General features: G+C 32.7%; 1 protein-coding gene across 5 annotated transcripts in view; it reads right to left on the reverse strand.

Moving 5' to 3' along the window:
* The window catches only part of LOC148599658 (uncharacterized), a 30516-nt gene extending 26372 nt beyond the window's left edge, over positions 1-4144 (reverse strand). For 2 of the 5 annotated variants that reach the window (XR_015917981.1, XM_088558532.1), the window contains exons 1-2: positions 4016-4144; positions 305-381 (exon numbers count right to left, since the gene is read on the reverse strand). The gene's annotated coding sequence lies outside the window, so the exon portion shown is untranslated. Of the gene's footprint in view, positions 1-304; positions 382-1233; positions 1332-2500; positions 2646-4015 lie in introns of all 5 variants that reach the window. The other 3 variants (XM_088558536.1, XM_088558534.1, XM_088558535.1) reach the window with 3 other exon arrangements.
* Between the last annotated feature and the right edge of the window lie 6262 nt (positions 4145-10406).

Here is a 10406-nt window from a genome sequence, read left to right on the forward strand (position 1 = left end):
CAATTTAAGACAGATGACATGATTTAACAGAATTTGAATTATCTGAAGTCACGTAAAAACCAGTTGTATATATACGACTCGATTGGCTAATTCGCCATCCGGTCATGTTTGAAGATATATATATTAGATTTGGTCTTCATTTCGCGATATGATGTTTTCAGTCATAGAAACCTTAAATCCGAAATGTATATTATGGAAACAATTTAAATGCATCAAATTATTAACATTTTACACAGAACTGTATGTTAATAGGTTATTTTAGGTTTGGAATTATTTGGTCTTCTTTATTCTTAATTCTACTCACCTCTTTAAATGGGGCATAGCTAATGGTTATCGGTGTTTCTGGTGGGTGTGGCATTTAACATGCTCAGCTGGTAGATACTTGAATAATACAAGAGAGGAAATCGTATTAATATAATGGCCAGGGACCAGGATGCACATTATTGTAATAGTAATGTGATATGTTTAAGTGTTAATTACAATAAACCATACTTACATGTACTTGCAAGTTTTGTAATTCTACTCCACTCTACCCAAGGAAAAATCAACGGTGGATTACTCGCTTAAGACTAATACACAAACCAAAAATACTCGAAAAACAGCGAAGAAATATTTGGAGAATTTTGCACATGTACATATAAAGGTGTCTTTTGAACTGTAAAAAAACTGAGTGGTTAAAGAAAATGGAACATTTTCATTTTTTTTTTTATCCAAAGAAAAAATAAATACAAAATTGACTACGAAACAGGTGGCAAAACATGAAAACAATAATACTGCATGAGACGTATAGCGAGAACAGGTATTGTGTGTATTTTAAAGAGACATTAACCCAAACGGGATAAAAATAGTAATGTGGAAAAATATTACACAATTAAAAAAAACGTGAAAGAATGTTCTAAAAGGTCCTATGTTGCATTGGAACCAAAGAAACTAAAAATAAATTAAACAAATGTACAAACTGAGGACTAGCAGCAGTTAGCTGACATGCCATATCCAGATCAGTTTAAACCCATAAAAAGTTATGTCTCCATCGTATGTAAAATCAATCCCATTTCTTCCAGTGCGAGGTTGAAAATCACGGTACATTATATGTCATTCAATGATAACACAACCCATGTCATGCCAAGAACTGCTTTAAATAAAGTGTTTTAATATATATGTAAAACACCTATGAGCGAATCAATGTTAATACGAGAAAATGCTATCCTTATCAATTTGACAACAATGTCATACCTATATCCCTTAGGAATGAGCCTATTCAACGGTTCCGTTTTCTTATCGAGTGAGTTTCGACCACATGTATGGACTGATCAGTTGATTAGACTTCATACCTGTTGGAACATTTTTGTCAGATTTTAAACAGTAGAAACCACGCATATTATGTCCTTTAGCAAGCTAGGCCCATATGATGGACAGACACAACCATACTTGTTAAACTGCAAAGTCACATGATTTATCAACATTCGGGTTAACATCCAACAGTGTAACGTACATATTACATTGTTTCCGTGGCGCATCAATAAAGAGTTGACCAAGTTTGCAGCCATCAAAAAGAACTTTCAGTTCTTTTTAAAGAGTAATTAAGGGAACCAAGGTTATAGCGGTAATCAAAAGAACGCAAGACAGGGACAAAGACCAGACATGGAAAACAGATGTATACAACAAAAAACACAAGTAACTAAGATCATACATACAAAGTAACAAAAGCAAAAGATATTTTTAATGATATATTTGTAGATTTTTTTTAAGTTTGAAATAATCACATAGTGTGCCATCGAGAAGCAACAAAGTAATATGTAAAAACACAGGAATGTCTACCAAAACATATCCTCAATTATGTACGCTTTTATGTTCATTCGTGACATTCAATTGGACCATTTATAAAAATGTAGCCAAAAATTTCAATTTTTATATTGCTAACTTTCATGAAAATCTGTGAGCTAACAGAATATATTAAGCTATATATATATAAACTATTTATTTGCCTTATGTTGGTTCACTTCTATTGAAGATGTTTACAAAACTTAATATGCCAAGTGGATGACTAGAAATAGATCGTTATTTTAGATAGTTTTATTCGATTCGGTAATAATATATACAAACAATTCAATTTGCATATTATAAGCATAAATTAGTAACTAATTAAATCAATGATCATTAAAAAGCTTCAACTATATATAATTATCCAGTACACATAGCCAATAACGTCATGATATGTCACATAAGTCAAAATACAATGAGAAATACTTGACTAAACCTAATATGTTGATATCAAGTCGGGATAATGCATGAAAACCATATGGTTAATCTTCAAAGGTGTCCCATTTGGTCATTCATAATTAAATCGAGTTTATATTACAATCAGCAATATCATTATCTTGTTTGGAAACTATCATATAAGTATTCATTGATTCCACTTTAGAAACATCGATTTGTTAAATCATTTCGCAATATATTTCAATTTCTAATAGCATTATAATGAAATGCAAGTTTTGCTTACTTTTGAATGGGGTATCCAAAAATTGAATTCTCTAGGTCTTGGTAAAAGTTAATTCCTGACTGTTGTAAAATGTCCCCTCATTCACGGTGGAATTTTATTATAAAATATATCATCATATGGTTCAACCTGGGTTGTGTCTGTCTATCTTTTACATTTAAAATAAATAAAATGTCAAAAATATCTCAATCTATGCCGGTTTTTGGACCTATACTCTTTATAAATCTAATACATTTGTTTTTTGTTTGTTTGTTTGGTTTTTTTTTAAATTTTAAGTTTATGCTGTAATTTTTCACATGCAGAACCATACCAAGAAGAGCAAGCACAATCGAATGGCATTGTGTTAGAGCTGACACGGATGCTACTTTTTTCTAAAATTTTCTGACATCCATCGACCCCGTCTAAATAAGAACGTCTGCCATGCATTGATTTGTTTCATAATATTATTGACAATTCCCTCCACGAAAAAATTTATCAACATTAGGTCTCAAATATTTCACGCATTTTTTTTTTTTTTTTTTTTTTTGTAAAGAAATAATAAGTGTTTCATAGAACTTTAAGTGTGTCTATTTTGGAAGTTTGCGTTTTGAACCAGAGAAAAAACAAGGTTTTTCTCACATTTCCTAATACGTGAGTTAAAAAATGATTACTTACATTACCCTACCGGTGCACCTGGTCCATGCTCCCAGTTTTTAGTGGAGTCCGAGGTGCTCATTTGCTTTTATTACTTTGTATGTCTGATTTTAGTTACTTTATGTTCTTTGTTGTGTATGTCTGTTTTACATGTCTGGTCTCTGTCCCTGGATTACATTCTTTTGATTACCGCTATTACCTTGGTTCCCTTGATTAGTCTTTTAAACAGTTTATAGTGCATTTGATGTAACTTGGAATGAAAACTGTTCTACAAATTATTGTTGAGGTATGATCATAACGGCATAATGTTTCTGTTTTTAAATCTGACTTCGAAAAGATATATCCTTGAAGAAAACAAATTACATTTTTGACTCATTTTTAAATACAATGATAATAATTATAATAACTAATAGTCTTATATTATTCAGGGTTCTCCTTGAACTGTTTTACAACTGAGGGCTTTCATTTTTTAAATATTGTCTGCCACAACTAAAAATCATTGCTTTGGTCAAATTGTTGCCGGCCTTGGTGAACTTTTTTTCAACCATTTTAAGGAGGTAGACCTAAGGCAAGAAACATACTCCTGAAATCTGTAATATGTTTGTATCACAATCCATTTCATTAAAGCCTTTCAAACTTCCATTTGAAACAAATTGAAATCAATCCAAGTTTCTTTGATGCTTACATGATATTGATGTAAAATGCTGAATATATTTGAATACATCTGAATAATTTACAAGAGTTGTGTCCCTTACCCTAGGTCTACCTCCTTGAGTTAAACATTAATTACGGGCTGAGAACACGAATGTGTGTAAACAAATTAACAACATTAGTTATGTTGTTTATTGAGTGAAATATGATACTTCTATGATGAAAAAGACTTACCAACAGCTAAAGTAATGACGAAATATGCTATTTTCATATCGTCACTGTCCCTCCATTGAAATAGTGTAAATTGAAACAATGGCATTCAGAACTACATTTTATAAGATGACCTGCATGTTGAACCGTGGCCTACGATAAAGATATGTTGGTTGTTCAATTGCACGAAGTTTACAAGTTCGACACTATTAATAGATGGACGTAAAAACATGGGTTTCCCTAACGCCTCTACAAATTTCGATTTCATTTATTGACTTAATTTCTGTAAAATTGTGAAATTGAAGTTTGAAAAGTACAAGATTTAGAGACTTCCTTTATTCAGTAATTACCTGCTTTTTTCTGCCAAAGAGCCATACAAATGGCCATCTGTAATTTGCCAAAAGGGTCAATATAGAGGAAAACAGTATGACTCTGCAGGGCATCACCAAGGAAGAGATGTCGTACATAATCTTTTGGCAGATTCCTCACTTGAACATAAAAACTTTCATGTATACTGTGATAGTATTTTTTTTTGTCCCTAAATCTGGAGAGACATCTATTGTCCGTTCGCACCTAACTGACAGGCACACTGCGGAAAAACAGACCAATGCCCGGTATGATAAAAAAAAGATCCGATTCTCAACGCTGACGAATCGGTATTCGCCAGAAGTGGCAAAACTCTTATTGTGGCATACAAAGAAGGTATAAAAAACCCGTGAGACTGATAAGCACATTCCATTCGGCTAAAATAAAAAAATGGCAAACCAAAACTCATAACTGAGTACAACAAATACATGGGAGGAGTTGACTTGAACGATATGGTGACCAGTTTTGATGGAAATAATAGAAGGAGTGTAAAGATGTGGTAAAAAAGTAGTTTTTAATCTATTGCAACGATTTCTTATAAACTCGTATATTCTTTATACCAAAAACACAACCGATACCCCTGTGATGTCAGGACTTCGATTCACCGAAGGTGTGATAGAAAGTTTATTGGAGGAACAGCATCGAGGGAAAGTCGATCGAAATGTTCGTAGATTAAAACCAAATTTAGCCAGAGTAACGAAATCAAAGGAATGTATTGTATGTTCAGACAGGAGACGAGGTACACGCAAGATAACAATTTACATTTGCTCACAATGTAGACTGAAGTGCACCCTTTATGTGCCAAAACAATACCATGGTTCCGAGCAATAAACAATCACTTGTAAAAATATTATGTTTTGAAACTTGTTGTAACTTGTAGTTGAATTAATTTGAAATTTATGTTCCAAACGCTTTGTTTTAGGTATCTGTGTAAGCGGAAACCAGCAAATTACCCAAGTTTACATGAAAGCGTGTTGTCGCTAACATGTTTTTAAAAACTAGGGTTTTTGTAGGTAGACATTTCTTTTTATTTTTTCGAAAGTGTTTGACGAAAAATGACCAAAAAAGCTTTAGGGTAAATGCAAAAATGATCGGTAGAAACAATGGTATTCTTTTAGGCCTCATGTACAGTCTACGATATACATAGCAAGTGAACTGAAAAAATAAAAACGTTACAATTAAAAGTGAACTAGTTTTGACGTAAGTAAATACTTACAAAATAAAGCTGGGTACAGTATTAGCGAAACCGGATCATACTGTCTACAGAGCAATATCATCTTACGTGGAAAAGCAGACAAAACTTAATACAAGCATTTTTAAATGTTCCCTTTCATACATCTATTCATCTTTCATAAATGTACCTTTCCTAAACAAATCGATTTTTTTTCTGAAGTAGCATTCATTTGATCTCGACGTTTTCGTTAATTTTTCGCTAAAAAGCGAGGATCGAATGAGGAGTAAATTTCCAGTAACAAAAGTATTTATTGAAAGCATGCATTAGTGTCGTACATTTTTTTAGACATTCTATTGAATTCAAGATAAATCTAACCTTTTGCTCTTAAGAATGCTTACAGCAAACTGCCAGTAACCGAATTTAAATTAGACGATCGAGTGAATACCCAATTTTGCCAGATTTGTGGAAACATGGTAGGATGGTAGGTGTATACAAGTTGAAACAAGTACTATCTTTAAAAAAAAGATAGCCGATGCAATAAAATTTTATTCTTTTTACTTCTAAGTCTCTACATTTCTTTCAAAAAAATACCACATAGCATGCAATTTCAAATTTTCGATACAGTTTTTTTTCGAACGCCGCCAAGTTAGCAGTATTTGGCCAATCGGGAAACAGAATTGCGATTAGGTTACTTGCGTTTCCATAGACGAGCGTCCTTTAAGGTCAAGGGGTAAAAAGGGAAACACTGACTACATATACGAACTCGGCGACGTAATGTGACGTAAGTTTCTTTGTTAGCGTCATAAAATAACCAAGTGAAAACGTCTTCAAAACTCGGCCAGGCCCTGACAGGTAGTGTATACCAAAATATGCCATGGCAGTTGATAGAATAATTCTACGTACCGAAAGCTACAGAAAAGGAAAGAGATAATTAGAAACTTATTCATCTAGATTGCCAGAGAGACATAATCATAATGGACGCATACGGTGAAATCTGCAATTTTTCATTGCAAATACCACAATAAAAACAGGACCATTGCGGTTGTTTCTAATTTTACATTTGTTTTTGTTTTTGTTTTTGTTTCTTGTGTTTTGTTTTTTGTTTTGTTTTGTTTTGTTTTTTTTTTTTTGTTTTGTTTTGTTTTGTTTTGTTTTTTGTTTGTTTGGGGGTTTTTTTTGTCAATAAAATCGGCATTTTAAATGGATTTTCCGTTTACTGACTTTTTTGGTTTTGCTTATTTCATCAATTTTATTTTCTTATGTCATAGATTGAAGTTGTGACAGAGTTTACGTGCACTTCAATACAATATATTTTTCATCATATTTTACATACAGTACATATTTAATGACATTCACGTCAAAATCACATAATTTCATGATACGTTTACGCGAATTTTACGTAAGTAATACTTGCCTGTTCATAGTTTTCATTTCTAAACTGATATATGTTATTTTGTTATTTTTCTTTTTTTCTTTTTTTTTCTTTTTTTTTTGTCGATGATGCGTGATACAATAACAGAATGATGGGACCGTCATTGTTTTTATTTGCATTGGGTCATTTACGAGGCCGCTGGTTTGGTAAAAAATGCAACACTGCAAACTAAGTCAGTCTTAACTTTGTATTTCAGTGTAACTCAACAAACTATTTCAATAATTTTAAAAACAATACTTCAGAAGTGAAATATAAGCCAGAATCAATCTTCATCACACAATTAGACACTGGACAATCATTAAATCCGAATATTATGATAGCAAATATATGTACACAAAGCCAGGGAAATAAGTTTGTTGATTACATTTTACAAAAAACTTCAACATTTGAAATATTGTTGTTACAAAATTCCAATCCTCGTACATTTCTATTTAAGTCCTCAATTAACCTTGCATCTGACGTATTTCAGTACATTATACTTCATTACATCAGATAAGGTAGGCATTTAACAAACGCAATCACGAATAATGTGAAGGGTTTATCGGTCCGATTACATTAGTACAAACTACACATTACAATATAAGTTACAATTACATCAGTTGTGTATTGACTTTTTGTATTACAATTAAAGAAGATAGATTTTTCGTAAGTCACAAAAATGAATTAAATATCCTTGTCAATAATGGACTAGTTGAACTGCATGATGTATACAAATCCTTTTATTCGTTCCTGGGGTAGCGTTGGAAAACAGATGACTATACGACAGTAAAGAATTTCATAATGAACCAATGTATGATCTTCACAAGTTGACGCAGCTTCGAAAGTGAAAATTTACCTTTCTTAGAAGTGTTCAACTGCAAGAAAGTGACAGACGAGTGTTTACAATTGTAATTTTAAATCTTCAGTGTATTTGTGTTAATTTTTCCTTGAATTCGTGACGGTTGAATGTTAAACTACTGACAGCATTTGGAACATAAATGAGTTTAGATTACGTGTTTATAAATTAAAAAAAAAATCTGAAATAAAAACAGTCAAATGCAGCCTTTGTTTCAGTCCATGGGTTAAATAAGTTCAAATATTTCTTGTGCTCATTACAAAGCTAAAACCCTATATAATTGTAGTTGTATATACAAAAGCTTATTTGAAGTACGGTATTTGAAAAAAAATGCTAATTTTAGGTGAAATGGACGGAAATGAATGTCTAAAAATTCCCCTTTTTATGAAAAACTCATTAGTGTCACAATAAAACTGACAAATTCGCGCCTGATATGAGAAGATATGTTGAATACATCGATAATTAAAACAACAGTACCCAACATATCTATTGTACACCGTTTATATGTAAGAAAACAAATACATTTTAGTTCATGTTTAGGGAGTAAACAAGGGAACCAAGGCTATGGCGGTAATCAAAAGAATGTAATCCTTACATACACAACGAAGACCATAAAGTAACTAAAATCATACATACGAAATAACAAAAGCAAATGAGCAACTCGGACTCCACTAAAACTGGGAGCATGGACCTGGGGCACCGGTAGGGTAAGCGTTCTCTGCTTTTCTAGAAATACCCGCCGAGTTGCTCATAAAAAGTCAAGTCCGGGGTAGACGAAAGAGGAAAGAAAAACTATGACACGTTGAACAAATCAGTTTTCATGGCTCAGATGGATACACCTTAACGATCAACGAGTTCATGATGACGACCATAGAACTTTTGTAGTGATAACTTCAAGCTTGTAGCAACATAACCCTGCTCCAGATGCCCATTTGTTAGAATTCTAGTGCGATACAAAAAGTCTGCGTAGTCTCAGCAAGCTCTGGCATACCTTATGAGTTGTGATATGAACACTCCATACGTAGGTGCTGAAGGGATGTTGCCACTGATGAAAGGAAAGTTGACAATTTTGAATGAAAAGTCATCATGTTTGTCGTACAGTTTGGTCAATAGTTTTCCTTTACCATCGATGTCTTAGTATAGGTCAAGATATGAGGCATTTGTTATGGGTAGGGGTGGTAATTGCTACCTAACTTGACTTGGAGTGTTTAAAGTTTTATTACATAGCCTTATTTTGAAGCTAAGACAATATATTAATATACCGTATCACACAAAAGTTTGTTTAAATTACGGTAATCTTATAAAAAAAAAAACAATATCGGTTGATATGAAAGAAATTCTGAAATTCTTAAAATTCCCCTTTTTACGATTTATGGAACTATTTACCCGAAAGGAAAACCTAAACGCCTTAATTAATCAGATATATTTGGAACATCATTATCTTAATTATGAATGCCTAAAACATGAGTTTTACGGTGTTTGTGTGCTGAGAATGAGAATTCTGTTTGATAATGAGACCAGTTTCAAGGGGTAGGGGTAATAGTTTTAACATTTTATGAAAATACTTTCTTGCAAATTAGTTTTTTGTGGTTTATTTATGTCGAAAATTAAATTATCTATCGAATGATGCCAAATTTGAGACGTTTTAGTTGCTCAATAATTTGTAGAGTCGCATTTATATGACTTTTGATCGAAATATCGAAAATCCCATTTCTTGCATTTTCATAAATTCTGACTACGAAAATCGCCAAAATTCACCAAAAAGAACCCCAGAAGTATAAATTGTAATAATAATAAACGGAAAATACCAAATAAATTATTTTTGACTGAAGTATTAATACTCTAGACTCTAGGGTTTTTGACATGGAAAAGTATGTCAAATTAAGCAATTTTTCTGCGGGGTAGAGGTACGTTTTTTCATTTACCGCAAAACCCGAGTTGTTACAGCAACTTTCTTGGTACCATTGTAAACCTGAGACATTTTGTCTTCTTTGGATGATGTGATGTCATTTTTTGGTATTGTTACTGCTATTACATGTATAGTAGACAATGTAAGAAGATGTTAACAAAATGCTTGAAATTTTAATCGACATATTTGTCCAGTGCGGTAGACGTGTTTTTCAACAAACGGTCGGCATTCCAAAGGGAACAATCGCTAACCTATTCCTTCACTCTTAAGAAGCTGACTTTATACGTTGGAACAAAAGACTCAGGCCTTTTTAAACTGATTATTTTGGTTTTTTGAATTGTGTACTATTTTCCCACGGTGACCAGATTTTTAAGGGATTGTAAAATACTCCGCCGCTATTTTGCGCCTGTCTAAGTCGGGAGTTTCTGGCCTCTTTATATCTCGTTACTTTATTTCCTTTAGTTTATTTTTTAACGTTTCTTGAGTATATAGGGGCTACTCTTCCGCCGTACATGTGTGTTTTGTGGCCAGCTTCAGTCTGTCCAATGGTATAAGGATTTCCTAATGCTAACGTTCATGAAAATCTCTGAGGTAACATTTTTTGTATACCTAAGTTACGTAGATCATTTTCTGATTCGATGGGAAGTTGTCGGTTATTTCTTGCACGAAAACAGGTTAAATTGACCAAATATTTATCAA

Source organism: Perna viridis, chromosome 13 (assembly GCF_037379345.1).
Source record: "Perna viridis isolate PV_CMFRI_1.1 ecotype Kerala chromosome 13, ASM3737934v1, whole genome shotgun sequence".
Lineage (NCBI taxonomy): Eukaryota > Metazoa > Mollusca > Bivalvia > Mytilida > Mytilidae > Perna > Perna viridis.